Source organism: Chroicocephalus ridibundus, chromosome 1 (genome assembly GCF_963924245.1).
Source record: "Chroicocephalus ridibundus chromosome 1, bChrRid1.1, whole genome shotgun sequence".
In the NCBI taxonomy this organism is placed as follows: Eukaryota; Metazoa; Chordata; class Aves; order Charadriiformes; family Laridae; genus Chroicocephalus; species Chroicocephalus ridibundus.
The window spans coordinates 182,043,139-182,064,680 of NC_086284.1; positions in this window are offsets into that span (position 1 = coordinate 182,043,139).

Consider the following 21,542-nt stretch of genomic DNA (forward strand, 5'->3'; position numbering starts at 1 on the left):
AAACACACCTCACTCTCTGTTGTCTCTGTTGAGAGACCCACAGGAAAGTGTCTTATGTGTCTGTGATTAGAATTAAGCTTTCAGAAATGAGTGAGCAGTTACTTTTGATCTCATACCAGTATGTATTTGGTTGCAGTCTTATCTCACTAAGGAGATCCGTATCTTGAAACTGCATTTGGACCTTATCTTAAAAGAGCTTTTTTCCTAAGCTTTATTAGTCTACTGCAGACTTACAGAAAAGCTTCTCATTCCACCCACACTTAAAGTGGGGTTTCAAATTGCATTTGCTATGGTAGATAAGAGATATGACAGTCTTGCTAATAATGACATGTTCTCACTTTAGTAGCTATGGGAAGGGAAAATACAACTAGGGCTAAGACAACTTACTGGTTCGATCGAGGGTACAGAGTTAGTCTGTAGCTGTAAAATAGTGACCCTAGGGAAGCACCTGACCAACGCTTCCAAATTTAAAGGTTCAGAATTAAATGACACATGATGGCATCCAGAGAAGGTGATGAATATCAGTCAGCAACTAACTGTTTTAAATTTTCAGAGAAGGTGTCTGATGTGTTCAAAACGGGCTTGCCATTTCTTTCTGCTTTTTTCACCTGTGACCTGACCATGACCAACAAGAAGTAGAAACTCTCCCTGACCTTTCAAAGATCTCAGGAGGCATTCTGAAAGGCAGATGATCTGAAGAAGGTCTTATTGTCTGGAGGAGCAAATCCCACCCTCACAAAATAAATCCCCTGAGATACCTCATCTCATTGAATGTCCTTCAATGAGCTTATACTCAAACTTGCCTAAAACTGGACCAGAATCCCGTGATGGAGATAAAGTCCTAGCACAAGTTTAATTCATAAGAATTATCTCATATAGTTACATCAGACTAACATGAGAATGATGACCTAGGCTTGAACGTTTTAGTTTGAATGTTTAAGCTTGTATGTTTATTTATAATATAAATAAATATTATATACCTTTAAGACTCCATTATTTTTTTAAAAGATATGCTTAGGAGATCCTGGTAAACACTGTATTTGATTTCTCAAAAGCACTTAAAATTGCTATCTTTTCAAGTTTACCATTGCGTAAGTCCAAATTAACTCAGTGATTTTAAAATGTCTGTCCCATCAATAACTTGCTTCTTCCAGCCTGATCCAGATGTTTTTCCATGTGCCAGTGTTTAGAATTGACATGAGATTCTGGGCATAGAATTGCCAATAGCTGCTTTCTAAACCTTTGGGAAAAATGCACCAGTTTAGCAACTCTGATTTCAAAAATCAGTGCCAAGCCACGGTAGAAAGTACTATAAGTCCACAGAGAACATGTCATTTAGCATCCAGCCATTCCATTCAGTTGATCAGAACAGGTGTGTTTTGGGAGCACTATTAAACACGAGATTGCTCCAAAAAGAAATAAAAGTTCAGGACTCCGTAGATATGCAGACAGAACTTGTTGCAATCCCAAGAATAGTGAATTGTTGAGTCAGAGTCCACAGGTAAATGGATTTAGGGAGCTGTGATAGTTTAAAAAAATGCACTGGCCTAATATTCACAGAAGTTTCCAGTGCCTGCCTTATCTGTACCAACACATATGTCTTCCACCCTTTCTATTATTCAGGAATGGAAATCGCTGGAGGGAAAACACATCTGAATACAAATAAAAATAAAAATAAAAATAAAAATAAAAATAAAAATAAAAATAAAAATAAAAATAAAAATAAAAATAAAAATAAAAATAAAAATAAAAATCCTGTCAGGCTGTGGACCCAGTTATTCTTATACTTACCCAGTTAGCTTCATTTATTTTTTCCAAATGGATTCCTTGCCTGATGGCCTGTTGCAGGCCCTGTTGCCTACGAAGTTTGTGATGAATTGTGTTTGAAACAGAGGTCCTGTGACTTAGAGAAAGAAGAGGGGCAGATGCTACAAAATCTGGCCTTTACCTGGTAATCAGTGCAGAGATAAAAACAGCTCGTCAACAGTTAAAGTCAACTGGTGTGGCTGCATCAGGTTCAGAAACATCCCAAGGCCCCTTCCAAACCCTTCCAGTCCTCAGAGCCAAGACTGACATCTCAGGTGACCACTTAGAGGGAAGTAGTTCATGAAGTGACTTTTTTTTACTGTCCTTAACAGAGACCACCAAAAAACCCTGTTGCTGCTTACAACTTCTCATCATTGCCAGCATGGGTCAGACATAGAGCTGTGATTAATTAACATTGGACCCACACTGGGAATGATCAGAAGATGCTGTTTTTTCTTTAGAGGGTTGTGTCTTGTGACCAGTCACAGATAGATGTCATGGTGGAAGTTACTTGCATTTATTAGGATGTGTTCCTAAAGAACTTTGTTAACTAAAGCTGTCAGCTAAAGCTGTACCTAAGCATAACTTCAAAGTTAAGTTTTGTAAAACAAAGATCTAAATAACCATTTTCTTTCACCAGCTACAGTAGACACTCGCGTAGGCATGAAAGGAGAGTTTACCCACGAAGAATGAAGCTGAGCTCAAATGCTGCCTGCTTTAGAGAGAAATTTGCTCTCTTGGTCTAAGTGACATAGAGATAACACCTCCAGGTTAAACTGTGGTACTAAACCACCTGCATTTTCCGCACTGCTGCCTTTAAGGAAATACAGTACACATGTTTGAGTGGCTTAATCTATGCTGCTACTTTGAGAACAGACCACAAAAAGGATTGGTTTATAGTGGTTTTTTAAAAGCAGTATAACTTCTTAGTAACCAATTTTCAAATGTTGAACCACAACCCACAGTTAATTAAACTGGGTCAAGTATAATTTTTTTTATACAGCAAATAACCACGCTTCATTGCAGCAAACCGTGTCCTGTGTAAGTACAGTATCTCTCGCTTCCATCTGTCTCAGGGTTTTATCCTCCAACCAATCGTGATGGTATCTGAATACCTTCAGAGTCAATTGTGTAGCAGCAGCAAACATTTGGACACCCCAAGCATGAAAAGGTCTCCCTGGAATCTCTGCAGGTTCTTTTAGGGAAAAGCTCAGTTAAGGAGGAGTGTGTGCATGCGTGGGTGTGCGCGTGCTTGTGTGTGTGTGCAAAGGGGCATCAACATTTCACTTTTTTTTAATTGAAAATCCACCACCCCCAGCATTTTGGGTTGCTTGGTGGTTTGCTGCTTTTTTAACAACTATTTTATGGATGCAATTTTTAAAATTATGTCAAACCTCTTCTTCTACGGATGTAAAGATGGGTTTCATTCCATTATCTCTGCAAGTTTTGACCAAAAATGCTTCCTTCATTGCTTTCAGGCACTTTGACCTGGCCTTCTGTGTTCTGTTGTGGAGCAGAGCAACACAGCTCTTGTGGTGGCTCCTGCACTCTAATTCAGTTTTTGAGAAAGATGGGGCTTGACCTGATTATCACTTGGAAATTAGGGTTGTATCATCCAGCTAGCCCTCAGTAATGACTGGGAATCAGTGAAGAGACTTCTCCCTGGGTCTCATGAGGAGCCCTAAAGCAAGGAGGACACAGAAAACCGCATTTTGTGTTTCAAGATTTTTTCAGCTCTAGCTATAGAATAAATCGTAGGAATCCAACAGCAGAGGGAAAATGGCCTGGCTGTCAGGCAGGAAGAAAGATGAAGTTTCATACTGGAGTTCAGATACAAGAATTTTTTTCCTACAGATGTGACCTTGACATCAGAGGCAGGATTTAAACAGGGTCCTAGTCTTCACAGTATTTTAATAAAAATGGAAGATCACCGGTCGAAGGTTGAAATGTTACTGGGGGGAGTCTTCAAATTGTTTCTACTATATGACTTATACTTGGATCATGCCCAAATTTTAGCTCAAGCTCTTGATCTGATGATTGAATTTTCTGTGGACAGTATGGCACCACCAATTGTGAGAGTACTTGTGCAAATTAGGGTACTATGCAAGCACAAGGTCTAAGTGTTCACCTTGTTGATTATTAGTAAATTCAAAACAAAAGATAAAATTTAAAACCTCAACATATTCTTTTAACATTTATTCAATCTTTATTCCAATCAACTGCCAGTCTGCAAAGACTGAATGCTTAGTAATACAATTTGAGAGCTCTCCGGGGCAGAGCAAAAACTTAGGCGCAATGCTTTTGGACTTGCAGTATGTTCCTGGAATGAAAAGAAGAAGTAGGTAAATATATATTTATGTTCATTACCCAGGGGATAAAGATCAGCGATTTGAACAGATCAGTGTATTTCAAGATACATTAATATTATTCAAATTTCTTCCAATAGTTTCATGTTAGATCATGTGTAAATGTTAAGTACCTCTTATCTTATTTAAAGAAGAAATCATAGTTCCTCTCCACAGGGTAAAGTGATCTAACAAGTATTAGCATTTCCTTTGAGATCTTTGAGGAGAAGCAGCAGCTAAATGAGCTCAACATTACAAATGCAGAAATCTTTAACGTAGAGCAGAGATGTGGAAAGCCTGTCTCCTCCTCCACCCTTCTCTTGGAAAGAACCTCTGTAATAATTAGCAACTTGAAAGTCTACAATCAGTAATGCAAAGACTATAAAAAGAACTTTCTTTCTGCAAATGAACAAATTGCTAGGAGGTAATACTCAGCCTGCATACATAGGAAATGCGGGTTTTACTAAAACAAACAACTCTTTTATACGGCGATACAGCATACAGAAGTGTGTGGTCTGAAGACCTTCACCAGTGTCAACATTAGAATTTTTTACACCCAGAGCATAAGCAATCTATCAAATCCAAGTAGCATACTGGTATTGTTGAATCATCAAAACAATCATCAGTAAAATAATCCTTCCTTCAGTCGCATTAATGTTGAAAAAGGAATAGAACCAAATCAATGCACACTTTTCGGTTCACAAAGTAGGTGGGGATTTGACTTAACCAGTGGCTAGTCTATGCAGTTCTGGTGTTGTCTACCCAAAGTTATGACTTCTATGGAATGATTTCCTAGCATGGATCCCAAAGTTGGCCACCATAAAGCTGAGGCATCTAGAATCACCAGTCACTTTCAGAGAGGTTCCTGTGACTTCTAAACAATTTCTTCCTAACATGTTTTGTTCATACTTTTCATGATGCCCTTTCTGCTTTACTGTCAGATGTCCTTAGGCAAAGGATCATCATCTCAGTGGGATCAGAATGCTTCTGTGGTTTGCAGATATCATGTGGCTGCTCTGCCTGTGAGGGATGGTTTGTCTCTTTGGTTGTACCTCTTTAGACGAATTCTTCAAATCCCATGGTATCCTTCGGAAACAGTCCTGCTCTGTGCAGTCCTGAAGTGCTGCTGACAGTGCACGAGGCCATGATTCACCATACATCTGGTGTTGCCCTTCCACAGTGTAGATGAATCTTCACTGAATCAACAATGAATCTGCAATGAAACTACAACGAATGCAGTATTCTACACTGTAGAGGAATCTACAGCGGTGAGTCATCCTGCCGTACAACAGATGTCTAAGAGGAGAAATGAGTATCCTTTTATGGATACTTATGTACTGACTGTACAGGAATCTAAATAACTTAGACTAGACATGTAACTCTGCAAACAATAGCTACAATGAAAAAGAACAGATTCTGCCCCAAAAGCTGGAAAGTTATGTCTTCAGAGTCTGTAAAGTCAGATAAACCATCAGGCTGTCTCAATCTTCTTCTATGTAAGCAAGAGCTTAATTACCCTTTTTTTCCCCCTGAAAAACTTCTTATTTATCTTAATATCTCTCCATGATATTTGAAAAGTCATGGCGGTCAGGTGAAGTCCCCATTGACTGGAAAAAGGGAAACATTGCACCCATTATTAAAAAGGGTAGAAAGGAGGACCCTGAGAACTACTGACCTGTCAGCCTCACCTCTGTGCCTGGGAAGATCATGGAACAGATCCTCCCTGAAGCTATGCTAAGGCACATGGAGGACAGGGAGGTGATTTGTGACAGCCAGCATGGTTTCACCAAGGGGAAGTCCTGCCTGACCAACCTTGTGGCCTTCTGTGATGAAGTGACTACATCAGCGGACAAGGGAAGAGCTATGGATGTCATCTATCATAACTTCTGTAAAGCCTTTGACATGGTCCCCCACAACATCCTTCTCTCCAAATTGGAGGGAGATGGATTTGATGGGTGGAATGTTCTGTGGATGAGGAATTGGTTGGATGGTTGCATCCAGAGGGTAGTGGTCAATGGCTCAATGCTTAGATGGAGATTGGTGACAAGTTGTGTCCCGCAGGGGTCTGTACAGGGACCAGTACTATTCAATACCTTCATCAATGACATGGATAGTGTGATCAAGTGCACCCTCAGAAAGTTTGCAGACAACACCAAGCTGAGTGATGTGGTTGACATGCCTGATGGATGGGATGTCATCCAGAGGGACATAGACAGGCTCGAGAAATGATCCTGTGTGAACCTCATAAGGTTCAACAATACCAAATGCAGGGTCCTGCACCTCGGTTGGGACAACCCTCAGTATCAAATACAGGCTGAGGGATAAAGGGATCCCTGCCAAGAAGGACTTGGGGGTACTGGTAGATGAAAAGCTGGACGTGAGCCAGCAATGTACACTTGCAGCCCAGAAGACCAGCAATATCTTGGGCTGTATCAAAAGAAGCATGGCCAGCAGGTCGAGGGAGGTGATTCTGGCCTTCTACTCTGCTCTGGTGAGTCCCCACATGGAGTACTGTGTCCAGCTCTGGAGCCCTCAGGACAGGAAAGGCATGGGCCTGTTGGAGTGGGTCCAGATGGCCATGAAGACAATCAGAGGGATGGAACACCTCTCCTATGAAGTCAGGCTGAGAGAGTTGGGGTTCAGCCTGGAAAGAGAAGGCTCTGGGGAGATCTTATTTTGGCCTTTCATTACTTAAAGGGGGCCTACAGGAAAGAAGGGGACAAACTTTTTAGCAGGGCCTGTTGCAATAGGACAAGGGGTAATGGTCTTAAATTAAAAGATGAAAGATTTAGACTAGATATAAGGAAGAAATTTTTACCATGAGGGTGGTGAAACACTGGAACAGGTTGCCCAGAGAGGTGGTAGATGCCCCAACCCTGGAAACATTCAAAGTCAAGTTGGATGGGGCTCTGAACAATGTGATCTAATTGAAGATGTCCCTGATCATTGCAGCAGCGTTGGACTAGATGATCTTTAAAGGTTCCTTCCAACCCAAACTCTCCTATGATTCTATGATTAATAGAGTTACTTCTCAATTTTGTTTTGATAATCTAAGCAGATATTGTATTCTGATTCTCTCACTCAAAGATGTTATCTCCGTGTTTTGAATATCTGTCATGGTTCTTTTCAATTTATCAATACCAAAATTGTGGGCATCATATTCATTCCTATTGACATCTTATCTGGAAATAAAACCACTTCCTTTCATTTTCTTGCTAATTTTTTATTTAGAAAATCTGAGGACTGTGATTTGATTTTATCTCCATATTATCACACTGGAAAATTATGCTGAACTGTCTCTGTGAATTTGGTTGTTTTCAGTTATCACTTTCCAACATGCAGTCTTTTCTCTGTCAGTCTGAATTCCTTAGTTTAGATGTAGAGCTTTACACCGTCTGTATTAAAATGCATTTGACTTAATTAGGCCTCCATTATTAAAACCAGATTTATATATGGCTGCCTGGATTAATTAGTCTGAATAGGAGTCTGTGCATAGGACCGCTTTAGCATCTCCATTAGAGGATAATTCCTTGTGGACAATCATATTTTAAGCCAGTTCTCTTTCCAGTCAGTGCAATTCACTAGTATTTCACAGAGCTAATTTTTATTTAAAATAGCAAGTTACACTAAGCAAGTCGAACACTAGGGTTTGCTTAATAGGATCTATTCTCCACAAACTGACTGAAATTAATTGCATTCTCATTTTTAAGGCTTTGTTCATTGACTCCCTTATGAGCTTTTCAATTATTTCACTCAGGAATAGTTAGCCTCCAGTTACCTCATACATCCCTCTCTGCCTTTTTTCAGTATTAGCACAATATTGGTACTTTATTAGTGCCATATTGTAATTTACCAGAGCATTTTTTAAAAATTACTGTCGGTGGTACAGATGTTTGTTCATACCACTCCTTTTTGTTTCTTCAGGTATTTATAGACTGGAAAACGCTTCATCACCCTCATGTAGTCAAGTGTACCATCTTTTCCCTATTGAAATATGACAGAAATATTTACTGAGGTTTCCATACAATCATAGAATGGTTAGAGTTGGAAGGGACCTTAAAGTTCATCTAGTTCCAACCCCCCTGCTCTGGGCAGGGACACATCCCCCTAGACCAGCTTGCTCAAAGCCCCATCCAGCCTGGCCTTGAACATTTCAAGGGGTCAGGCATCCATACTTTTTCTTTATTATTTCTAACGATTTTACTATTTCCACCAATCACATTACTTGATTTCATATTAATACTTGTCCCTTTTCTTGTGCTGGAGTCCACCAGACTTCTCTTTAGCTTCCCTTATTCTCTAAATTTCAATAACTTTAATTTGTATGGACTGCTACCTGTTTGTCTTCTTGTCAAATACATATTTTACTTTTTCATGCTCCTTAGAGGAGCATCTCTGTACCACTGAGTCTGTAAATAACTGAAAATGTTTTGAGATACGATTTTGACATAAATGACTTTGTCAGGAATGTCACTTTTAAAACAGACTTGTAAAAATTCTTTTAGCCCAGTGGAAGCCACGAGGATATTTTAGTTGGCTGCACCGCAGCATGCAGCTCACTCGGGATGTTCAAAAAGAGGACAATGCTACTCATCAGCCAGAAGCTGGCAGCACTGCATGGTCCCATGGTGCACAGATTAGGGAAAGGTGAGCTTGATGCAAATCTGTGGATGTTCCATGATGGACTAAGCACATCACTTCATACTGCACCTATCCTGGTTTCACAATCAAATACAGAAAAGCTCCGAAATACAAGATGGGAAGGGCTTAAGTGGGACAGTTCACTCAGTCCTGCACAGCTGTAGGCTCTCCCCAGATGTGGCTGGCAGTGGCACTAGGTGCGTGCCCTGTGACAGTGCCTCCTGCATGAGTGTGAGAAATGGGGACAACTTTTCACAGCAACTCCCTTCCTGAGCACTGAGTTCTTCACTATAAAAGTTTGCTATTGCTGGCAAATGGAGGTACCTGTCTGTAAAGGGTCAATATCAGAGTTGCCTGACCCTTAAACAGGTGCTTTATGCTTTTCTGTAGATCCTTGAAACCTGCTCTTCTCTCCCCAGAGATACTGTACGAGTTCCCTCACAGTTAAAGAGAGGCGACTTCCGAGCGGGCACCACTTGGCTTGCTTAACATGCCCTCTAAAAACAAGAAGAAAAGCAGTGTAGCAAAGAAGAGGCCCTATATCTCTAAGAAAATCTTGCTCACCCTGCACATTGCAAATTCAAGTAGTTAAGAAAGTGTTCAGAGGGACTGAGGTGCAGATTTAACCTTTGGTGTAAGGCAATTATATGACACCATCTCCGCTTACGCTGGCAGACTTAATGCTGAGCCAAATCTCCCCATCTTCAGAGGAAGACTTAAAGACTTAGATGTTTCCTCTGTTTGTCTCCAACAATCTGTCTGTGGAAGGCGTACCATTATGGGCTCTTCTCCAAAGCGTGCTCCTCTCCAAAGCAAGTGCTGGGGAGGTGGGGTTATCACCGGATGAGAGGGTCAGCAAATATTCATGGTAGCTTCATGTTGTAGGGATCACCAGTGACTCTCAGGGGATTGGCTGTGTGGTGAAAAGGCGTAGATTCACAGGAGCAACCAGGGAATGGCAGGTGTTTCAAGCTTTTCCTCCTGATGGCCAGTGGGATCCATTATAGCACGCCCCTACACAGGGGTATGGCTGTGCTTGAAATCCCTCTTTCTGAAAGGGGAATTTAATTTCTTTCTTTGTTGCCAGGATGTCTGATGTGAGAGCAGTCATTCTGCTGGTGGTATGATACACAAGCAAAATGACTGTTCAGCAGGTGGCATCGCTGTCTGACCGGGAAACAGCAAAACGGGGATAACCTGTGGCTCCTGTGCTGCCTAGAGTTTTCTCACCTCTCTTACAAAATCACAACACCCAGTATGAGGCAGATTCCTGCGGTCCCAGTGAACAACATAATTCACAAGGCATTGTTTGCTATCACTTCCTAAGACTTTTCTGCTTTTTTTTTTTTCCTTTAGCACTGGCAGCAAAGCTTTTGTAAATTTTTAAAAGAAAGGAATTAGCCTCCTGTGAAATGTGGTTTATTTCCTCACTTGTTAATATGCACTGCCCTCTGGTGATAAAATATGTTCTCAGTGTTGTCTAGATGTTCCCTTCTTGTTTTCCCTTTTTGTAATTTCCTGGGGTTTTTTTTTGGTTTGGGTTCCTCTCCCAGACCCCAGGGCTTTCTTTAAGGCTTTTTTTTTCCTAAGGCAGGAATAATTCTTCTTAACATTAGAAGGATGAAAGAAAAGCAACAAAAAGCTCGGTCAAAATATTCTTATCTAATATTTCACTAACTTCATACAGTTAACATCTTCCCAGATTGTTTTACTGAACGTACAAGAATTGGATGGATATGTAGGCAGAAATTACTTTTGTGAAAAATGTAGACTTGAAAGGATGAGGAAAATATTTAGCAGTTCGTTGAAAAGGCAGTGTTTGAAGAAAAAGGTCCAGTGTGCAGCAATGTACTTAGTTGCATAATCACCATCATAACAGCCTGATGAAGTAGCCAAAATCTCCCAGGTCACGGCAAGGGAAAGCTACTTAATGATGTAAAGCTGATCTCCAAAACTAAACAGAGGCAAAAGTCACTTCCCAAAGCTAAGCAGGCAGGCAAAGCCACTCATGGCTGGAAGATGATAGATGCAAAGCCATCGCTCCCTGGGAAGCGAAGGAGGAGGAGAAACCTTTCAGAAGCAGGAGAAATGGCAGAGTGACACACCGCCCCAGCAGGCGAGGTGGTGACACAGAGGAAAGCCCAAAGAGAGACCTTTTGGGTTAAGTGCTGGTTGGAAAAGCGTTGCCTCTTCCTGTGCTTTGGGCAAAATGCATCAAAGATAGTCAACTGTAATCCTCTTGTCCTCTGAACGGAAACAACGTACAGGGACTGTGAGTGATTCCTCCCTGCTGACTCTGTTGTCTTAGCCACACAGATATAAATGAATTTGTGGAGTTTAATTCCTGGAATTAGTTACCAGATAGGTGGGAAATTTTCCTACCATTTTCATAACAACGCTTGCTTTATACAGCATCCTCAACTTAGTGAGGAGCTTGGTTTTCTTTCTCTGGTATTTCCACTTCTTTGTGTTTTTCATAATTAATGTTGTGGCAACAATTGAAGAACCAATCATCTTCTAAACAGGTTACTATGCTTTTGAGCTCTGGGGAGAATTTTCTGAATGAAAGGATCAATGGACTATTAGTAGGTAGATGTCTCAGAGGCTGGATGACTGAAGGGAGATTTTCAGGTAAGTTAGCTGTTATTTACGTCCAAAATAGGAATTGAATGTTATTACAATTTAGGATGAATAATTCAATAATTATATCAGAGATGGGGTCTTGAAAGGTTCCTGGTAGTCAGGAGCTCTGACGCACCACTGGCAGCACTTTCAGATTAACTTCTGTGAACTATTCAAACTCTGCCCTAACACTAAATAAGAGAAGCTGAACATTTTAAAAAAAAAATCACAGTTACAGGAAGTAACAAAACAACACTGGTGAATGTTTAACAGAAGGAATTTAGCTTCAGGCTCAGAAAAAAGGTATATTGGTGCGAAGTCCAAAGTCAGAACTTTCAGAATCAGTCATCTCTGTCACATGCTTCAATCTATCCATGCTCATGCAGTATAAAATAGTGTTTAGGTATGCGAATATATACTTAGTAACTCCACAGTGAGTGAAAAAAATTTAGTATGTGATCCTGTAATTAAAGACAACACTCTGTGTGATGGGCTGATGGGAGAAGAAGAGAATTTAAAAAGTAAAGCTGATAGAAAACCTAAAACCTGGCCATTTCTAACTTCTGATTGTTGGACTTTACAAACTTTTAAGGACTTTTTGATATTTTGTTAAGGCAATTCCTCCTTATATATAAGAAACCAACAAAAAAATAATAAACAGAAGACTTCCCTAGGTTGAGATTTTGTGAACTTAAGTCACAAGTCTGATGTTCTGTTTCCATTGCAAATCACAAGACAGCAGAACTCATCAAAAAAAACCTGTTTTTTTTATTTTGCAATGGCAAAGCAAGGAATATTTTTCCTGACTTTATTTTTAATATGAACAAATCAGTTAACCAAAACATTCAAGGACATAGATCCCGAGGCAAGCATCGCACACAGTAAAACTGTAAGAAACTGTAATAGTGATTCTTTGAGGGGATGTATCAGGCTATCACAAATGGAGATCCATCTGCCTGCCATCAACAATAAGCAAAGGATTCAGTGATAATCTACATGTGTCCATGCTTGGAGATGATTCACTTGCATGCTTAGTTTAACCCAAGTTTTCCAAAGTCAGATCATAGAATCATAGAACCATGGAATCTTCATGGTTGGAAAGGATCTTTGAGATCATTGAGTCCAACCATACACACACCAAAAAAAAAACCCCCCCAAAAAAACCCACACAAACAAACAACCTACAATCTCTGCCACTAGAGAATGCCCTGAAGTGCCACATCTAGACGTTTCTTAAACACCTCTAGGGATGGTGACTCAACCACCTCCCTGGGCAGGCTGTTCCAGTGCCTGACCACTCTTTCAGTAAAGTAATTCTTCCTAATATCTAATCTAAACCTCCCCTGCCCCAACTTCAGACCATTTCCTCTGGTCCTGTCATTATTCACCTGGGAGAAGAGGCCAACACCCACCTCCCTCCAACCTCCTTTCAGGTAGTTGTAGAGGGCAATGAGGTCTCCCCTCAGCCTCCTCTTCTTCAAGCTAAGCATGCCCAGCTCCCTCAGCCTCTCCTCATATGACCTGGTCTCCAGACCCCTCACCAGCCTGGTAGCTCTCCTCTGGACACGCTCCAGCGCTTCCATGTCCCTCTTGTACAGAGGGGCCCAGAACTGAACACAGGACTCGAGGTGAGGCCTCACCAGTGCCAAGTACAGAGGCACCATCACTTCCCTGCTCCTGCTGGCCACGCTGTTCCTGATACAAGCCAGAATGCTGTTGGCCTTCTTGGCCACCTAGGCACACTGCTGGCTCATGTTAAGCTGGCCGTCCACCAGCACCCCCAGGTCCTTTTCTGCTGGGCAGCTTTCCAGCCACTCTTCCCCAAGCCTGTAGCGTTGCTTGGGGCTGTTGTGACCGAAATGCAGTAGCCGGCACTTGGCCTTATTAAACCTCATACAGTTGGCCTTGGCCCATCGATCCGGCCTGTCCAGGTCCCTCTGTAGAGCCTTCCTACCCCCAAGCAGATCAACACTCCCACCTAGTTTGGTGTCATCTGCAAACTTACTGAGGGTGCACTCAATCCCCTCCTCCACATCATTGATAAAGATATTAAACAAAACTGGCCCCAAAACTGAGCCCTGAGGGACACCACTGGTGACCGGCCGCCAAGAGGATTTCACCCCATTAGTCACAACTCTCTGGGCACGGCCATCCAGCCCCTTTTTAACCCAGCGAAGAGTACCCTTGTCTATGCCATGATTCGCCAGCTTCTCCAGGAGAATGCTGTGGGGGACGGTGTCAAAGGCCTTACCAAAGTCCAGACAGACAACGTCCACAGCCTTCCCCGCATCCAGAAGGCGGGTCACATGGTCACAGAAAGAGATCAGGTAGGTTAATCAGGACCTCCCTTTCCTAAACCCATGCTGGCTGGCCCTGATCCCTTGGCTGCCCTGCACTTGCCGTGAGAGCTCACTCAAGATGATCCTCTCCATGATCTTTCCTGGTACCGAGGTCAGGCTGACAGGCCTGTAGTCCCCCGGATCCTCCTTCTGACCCTTCTTGTAGATGGGCGTCACATTAGCCACCCTCCAGTCATCCGGTACTTCCCCTGTTGACCAGGATTGTTGATAAATGATGGAGAGAGGCTTGGTGAGCTCTCCCGCCAGCTCCCTGAGTACTCTTGGGTGAATCCCATCCGGCCTCATAGACTTATGTACGTCTAGGTGCAGAAGCAGATCACTGACTACTTCCTCCTAGATTATGGGTGGATTGTTCTGCTCTCCATCCTTATCTTCCAGCTCAGGAGGCTGAACACCCTGGGGATAGCTGGTGTGACTATTGAAGATGGAGGCAAAGAAAGCAATAAATAAATGACACCTGGATAATTCCTACTACCCTCCATTGACTTTAATGGAGCAGGGTGTAACGCGGCAATAGACTGTGTCTGTCAAAGGTCAGTGAGACGAGTTCCCCATTTGGTGCTTAACTTCCCTCCCTTTGCTGTCCACTGTCACAGGTTCGAATGATAAGAGAAGGGATGTCAGCCAACAGCTCTTGAAAACATCATTGCTTATCTCACAAGGAAGAAAATAAATATCCTGCTGAATACAGTGAAAGGTTAAACCCCAACACTGTGATGTGATTCCAAAGCCTGGCCGGCTGTCACTCTTGGCTCACTTCTGCCTTGACTGCGAACAAGCATGCAATTCATATGTTGTGAGATGCAAATGAGAGCGTGGAGCAAAGTAAACCACGCTGACTGAATCTAGTTTGACAGGTAACAGGCATTTATCACCCAGATGGATCATATGCCAGTCTAGAATGGACTGGCATAGAGTTCCCACAAAAAAAGTGTTGTAATTTCAGTTCATGGAAATCTTGTTCAAATGAGGTATGGATGGGCACTTTTATCCTGAAATCGCTCTGCTTCAGGAACAACATGGGATAGTTCAATCCCACTTCAATGCCATCTCACTTCAACAGCTGATGTAAGGCTGATGTAAGGCATGTTGAGACTACTTTTGGACTAGCTTTGATTTCTCTTTGAATTTAATTGATGAAGCTACTGAGGTAGATCAAGGTAGATTTCCCGCTAGCATTTTTCCCATATTACAGTATTTATTCATGGGGTGTCTTCTGCATACCCTTTTAGCAAGCATTTTTGCATTTGTATGTCCCTGATATGTTGTGTTTGAAAAACTTCACCCCCCTCATCTGCACTGCCACCCCGAGTCCTTTATTTGAGGACATTCGTGGTGCAGGGGGGTTTTTTATATGTGGACAGGATGTCTGTTGCCCTGATGAATAAATGGTAAAGCCTTGCTCAAGAAGTTTTCACCAGTTGCTGACAATCCACTATTACATATTTCCTCTGGCTTTCTCGCTATCTGGATACTTTTCACCTCTTTAACCTTGGTCCAGCCACCAATGAACCTGGCTGCACCAGAGCACTTTTTCTGTCTTTGCCTGGGGCACACTGCTGAAGGACATCATAATGATGGATTAAACTTCTCTTCAGTGACTTGGGTTTTTTTTCTGTCTGGGAGCTTGTATCAAGAGCAGGCACCAAGCACTTCTCTTCTGAAGTGCTCTCATCCTTATCTTCCAGCTCAGGACTCTGAACGCTCTGGGGATAGCTGGTCTCACTATTGAAGACGGAGGCAAAGAAGGCATTAAGTATCTCAGCCTTCTCCTTGTCATTGGTTGCAACTTTCCCTCCCGCATCCAGTAAGGGATGGAGATTCTCCCTGACTCTCTTTTTGTTGATGTATTTACAAAAACCTTTTTTGTTGACCTTAATGTTAGTTGCCAAGTTGAGCTCCAGCTTGGCTTTTGCCTTCCTAATTTTCTCTCTGTGTAACCTAACGGGATCTCTGTACTCTTCCAGAGTTGCCTGTCCCTTCTTCCAAAGGTGGTAAAGCCTCCCTTTATTCCTAAGTCCCATCAGAAGTTCCTTATTCATCCAGGCTGGCCATTTTCCCCGCCCTTTAGACTTGCGACACTTGGGGACAGCCTGCTCCTGGGCCTTTAAGATTTCATTCTTGAAGAGCGTCCAGCCTTCCTGGACCCCTTTGCCCTTCAGGACTGTCTCTCAAGGGAGTCTCTCAACCAGTGTCCTGAACAAGTCAAAGTCCACCCTCCGGAAGTCCAAGGTGGAGGTTTTGCTAACCCCCCTCCTTACATTGCTACGAATTGAAAACTTGACCATTTCATGATCACTAAACCCAAGACGACCTCCGACCACCACATCTCCCACTGGTCCTTCTCTGCTTGTGAGCAGTAGGTCTAGCGAGGCACCTCCCCTGGTAGGCTCACCTACCAGTTGTGTCAGGAAGTTATCTTCCAGGCACTCGAGGAACCTCCTAGCCTGCCTGCTCTCTGCTGTATTTCCAGCAGATACCCAGGGGCATGAACTGTTGGGAAAATGCACCACACTGCACTTCTCCTCAGCTCCAGAAGTACCTGGAGGTAGCTGACTGCACCCAGTCAGTATTTTCCTCAACAGGTTTCCTTTTCATTCAGGCTTTTCCCCTCTGTCCTTTCTGCCATTTCTGGGAAAAAAGCCTCTCAACAGATATTTGCAAGAGTCACTGCTTGGAAGCTCCTTATCACAAATGCCGAGAAAAATAAGGAAGAGACCTACACAGCCAGGACTTGAGCATACCAAACCCCATAGCCTCCGTATTTCCATTCCTCCTGCCAGCTGTTACCTTAGGGGTTGTTCAGGACCAGTGCATCCTCACTGTCCTGAGGAATGCACTTAAGACAAGCCTGGGAGATCTGCTAGCTGCTTCACCCCTTGATCCTCTGACCTTTTGGGACTAGATATCCTCGTAAACAGCAGCATGGACCCAGGTTGAGACGAGGATATGCTGCTGCATAAGATGGGGATAACCGAAGAACTTATGACAAAGAGGCAGCCAACATCCCTTGTGCTATAAAGACCTAGCAGCATATAAATAGCAAATGCTGTGGAGGTTCACTCCAGAAAACCGTTCAAGAAATATTTGAACTGTGTGTGAACTTCGTGCTGTTGGATCTGCAAAGCTGACCCGGAATGGTCACGAGAAAAATCTCACTCCAGAAATTTCTGCTACTTCCTGCTTTCAGCGGTGCTGATAGACTTTCTGTGGTATTTTGGCACATCAGCAGCTTAGGGTGAAGTGAATGACCCCAGCTTTTACTCAAAATCTGCAGCAAAACTGAACTGAAGCAAGATGAGAATAGCTCTGTGTGTTTTCCTCCCCAGTTTTCTAGGCTCACTGCGAACCAAAACACTCAAAATCTCATTTCTGTGAGGTTCTCTGAAGTGGGAGAAAAACAAAACATAAACAAGAAATTCCTGTTCAGAAAGCCATGTGTCTGGGGAGCTGGCGGTCAGGAACAGCACCGGTGCAGGGAGAGCAAGAGTCAACTTTCCCCTTTCTGGGTTTGCCCACCTTTTGGACTGCCATGTTGCTGGGGCTGGCAACCCTGGGCTTGCCGCCACCTCCCGAACTCATTGCAAGGGGGGCAAAGGTGGCGGGAGCCAAATCTCCGTGTGGGGAGCCGAGCAGTGGGGCTGACTTTCCCATGGGCATGGGGTGCCTGAGCATCCCCCTGCCCTGCCTGCATGCTGGGAGCTGCCTGCCACCCCCAAAACCTGGGAATTCCATGCTGTCATGGGGAAGAGAGCTTGGGAGAGGTCGCCCATGCCAGCTCAGAAACAGCCCCCGGGGTGTGCTGCGGCACAGCTGGTGCTTCCGTTTTTAATTTCTCTGACTGCTTATAAAAAAACCCTGTGTATTTGGAGAGAAATCATTCCAAGAGAAAATTCACAACCAGCCCCATCAGAGACTGCTCCTGGTGTAAAAGCAGCCTGGGAATGGAGAAGTAGGACTGGGCATTTCCCTTACCACTGGTGGTTTGCAACACTCCCAGCGGCTTTTTTCAGCGCCAACATTAGCACCCCCTTGATATCCTTACAGTCAGCAGAGAGTCCATGACTGATAAAATGGGAAAATACCATTTCTTTCTCTACTGTCAGCTAGGAAACACTAATTTCTTCCCCATTAATTCTTGGTGGCTTCGTAGGAAGGCATGTCTCTTAACAGCTCAGCTGAGTCCATTATCTGGAGTAGACCCGCGGTGAGGCAGGGCTGCCTGGTGCCAAGCATGGACCTGTCCTAATTACCCTGATACATGTCACCACGCAAGAAGAGCTGGGCAGTGATTATGGCCCTGCAAAGAGCCCACATGCACTGAAAATGCTGAACTGGCCACCATCCTCTCACTGTTTTGTCTTTTTGTGAGTCACAGTTTACAATTCACAAAGCACGGTTAAATAAATGGGGGGGCAGTGTTGAGTAAATTAGAATTTCATGATAAATTCACCCTGTCAGCAGCTCAATGAATAAAAAGAACGAAAAGTCCTCTTCCAAAAGCACTGAAAGCAGAAAAACAACATCCTGGTTTCAGTCCAAGGTCAGGTTTTGGTTTCCAGGGACACTCTGGCTAGCAAATTTGGAAAGACATATCTGGAAGCTGGTGGAGCTGGCTGCTCTGTGCTGCTCCTTGGTGTGACCTGGGCCCTGTGACCCTGGGCGCCTGCCTGCATGTGCTGGTGCCAGCCTTGGTCCTCAGGAAGGGGAAGTCATGTTTTTTCCAACAGCTGCACAACTTGGCCCTCTCTTAAACCCCACTTCCACCCTCACTGGGCCATGACGCAAGCCTGAGACTGGGCATGGCCACAGTGATGGGGTGGGCCATTCCCACCTGCATCCCGGCGTGCCAGGTCTTGCTCCCCCACCAGCGATGGATGCCATTACAGAGCTGCTCCACTCAACATTTCCCTGATGCCCTCAGGGTCTGTGCCTTCTGCTGCCTTCAGCACAGGGTGGCACATGCACCATGCATGGGAGCAGCACGGCTGCTCGGCTTTCCAAATGCTCTTTTCCCCCCACAAAAACTGTTTTCCTTCTCTGGTTTCTCTACAGCAAATACCTAGAGTACTGGTGCTTTCAAAGGATAACAGAAATTGCAATTAGGCAGCTGGGGACCTTGTGGCAGCCTGTGTCTGAGCAGCCATCGCTGTGCAGCACAGGCATTAGCCAAATCCCTGCAAGCAGCTTCAGCCAGGAGAGCAGGCAGGGGCATTTTGTCTTGCTCATGGGGGACAGGTCGGATGTCCATGGTGTGGCCGGGGGGGTGGTTGTGCCTGCCAGGGATGCCAGTGCCCTGCCAGCCTGTGATGCCCACCCACCTGGGCAGCAGGTGGCTGCTGGCCGCCTTGTGCCGCGGCAAGTGCCATGGAGGCAGCAGTGTGGATCCTCTGCCTGGCACAGCAAATGGTCTGGATGCTCTCCTGGGACTCCTGGCTTCCCCTGCCACCTCAGCCCACTGCTTTCTGCCATGGCTCACACACGTTTCTCATTTGACCAGCCCAGGCTCCCCGTGCCACCCACTGGCACATGGAAAAGCACCCAAGGGAAAACTGCGTGTGGGGGGTGAGTCATGGCATGGAGTTTCTGGCAAAACTTTTTTGTGGTTGTGGGTATGATGAGAGTAACGCAGCCCCTGGGGCTTTTCTGATGGACTCCCCTCTCTGGATTTGTGGGCAGAGGGATGCAGACATGGTGCCTTTCCCACGACAGCCCCCGTGCCGGCTCCCTCCACCCTCCCTCGCCCCAGCCCCCATGGCATTAGCATCAGCCTTTCCCCGGGCTGCCCGTCTCCACCGTCCCCACTGCGCAGAGGTGAAAAATATTTCCTGAAACAGCCTTCCCTTTGCACATTGCAGCGAGCCTTTTTGGAGGCATACGATCTTCCCGGAAGCATTTTTCTTCTCCTGTGACGAGCAGGGGTGGAGTGACGTGGGGGGTTGCTCACGCCTCTCCCGTCACCTCTCCATTTTCTAATGTTGCGCGTGTTTCCTGGGCTCGTCGGCATTTTCCTATGAGTAAGCTGTGACCACACTTACCCGACACGCCCTCGGCTTAATGCTTGGGCCTAGGGCGGGAAGGGGACGCTGAGGCATTCGGTAACAAGTGGGTACAGTGGTGGGAAGGTGTCAGAGATGGTTTCTAAAGGCTGTGGTGGATGAACTTGCGGGTACTTCGTACTTCCGAAGCAAGAGGGTTAAAGTGAGAAACCTCTGCCGGTCCCGGATCACTCTTACGAGTACTGCACCACACTTCACGCTCTATTCACATAAACCTATGTGTCAAATGACGAGCTGAGCTTACCCCATCCCTACATAATATCTTCCACTCATTAACCAGTTTAAACATGGCATGGGTTTTACACAGTATGTTATTCCAGAAGCCATGAGCAATCTTTCTTAAAAACAGCTGCTTACAGTCAATCCGGGAGCACGCGTTGAGGACACTGTACACTTTTCAGTACCTGGTTTCACAAGGGGGTAGTTTCCACTCTGATGACCTCTTTGCTGCTTGCTCTGCTGCTACGACCCAATGAAATACCCACCAAGGGAGATGGAAAGATCACACAGAGTAGTACTTGATATAGAAAGTTTTTAAAATTCTTTCTGCTAAGGGGACAGCTCTTGCACTAGCAGGGAAGATGCACTTGGGGCACCGCTGAGAAAGGTGAGGAACCAGAGAGTGACAGCAGCACTTTCTGAAGAAGGCCAGTCATCTCCTGACCCAAGCTGCTGTATTTTAGAGGTTTTTCCACCAAAGATGTAGCTGGCAATGAGCTAACACCTAGTTGAGCAATGCCACACTCCCGACCAGCCTTCTGCTTCCGAAGTCACCCAATAGAAACGAACAGGAGGGCGCCCAGAGTGTGTTTTTATTGGGAAAAAACTTGCTCTCAGCTGATGTTGATTTTACGCGCTGGTTGCCCTTCCCTGCAGGCAAAGTCTGTGGGGAAGGAGGGTGCCGGGATGCGGGCTCACCACACGACAGCCCCTTGCTGAGTCTACACTTGGAAGACAGCGTTGTTTATCTTCCCCAACAGCATTTTTTTTCTTTGTGTATTTTTGTGTTAAAGAGCAACGAGCATCTCTGTCCATATCAATAGGGATAAACTAACACCGTTAATAAAAAATGAAACAAGCAGAACTGTTTTGTTGTCAGCTGTACTTATACATTTTATTGAAACCTGCAGCATTAAAAATGCTACTCTAATGCATCAGGTGAAAAAAAAAAGAATTATGTACCTTTCAAACAGAAAATAGCGACAGTTTTATGGGCACCCATGCCGTTATTTCAAATAAGCAAAACAAATTTCAAACAAAAACTAACCACAACAACAAGCTGGTAAAATAAGTAGACAACAACTTTACCAACCAACAGGCACTCTACCAGGCAGTGATGATCACCCAAGGGTAGCCCAGTTGCCTTCAAGGGGACATTGTATGTGTGATCAGTAAGATTTCCTTATTCAAGACCAGAGTTGACCTTCCCTATGCACTGCCAGAGGCAGACAGATTGCCCATGGAGTAAAATACTGGCAGGTATTAGCGGGAGCTGATGAACCTGGCTCTTGCGTCCTTATGAGTCAGGGCAGATTCTGCCCTACATGCTGAAGTGAAGGACTTCCACAGTTCCTAAGTGTCAGGGTGTCTCATGCTTCTTCAGTTCTGGATAAAGATACCAATGATCATTAAGCAGGGTAGAAATTGGTCTCTATTTTGAATGGGGGAACTTTTGAATAAGGGGAATTTAGGGAAAATAGTACAGAGTC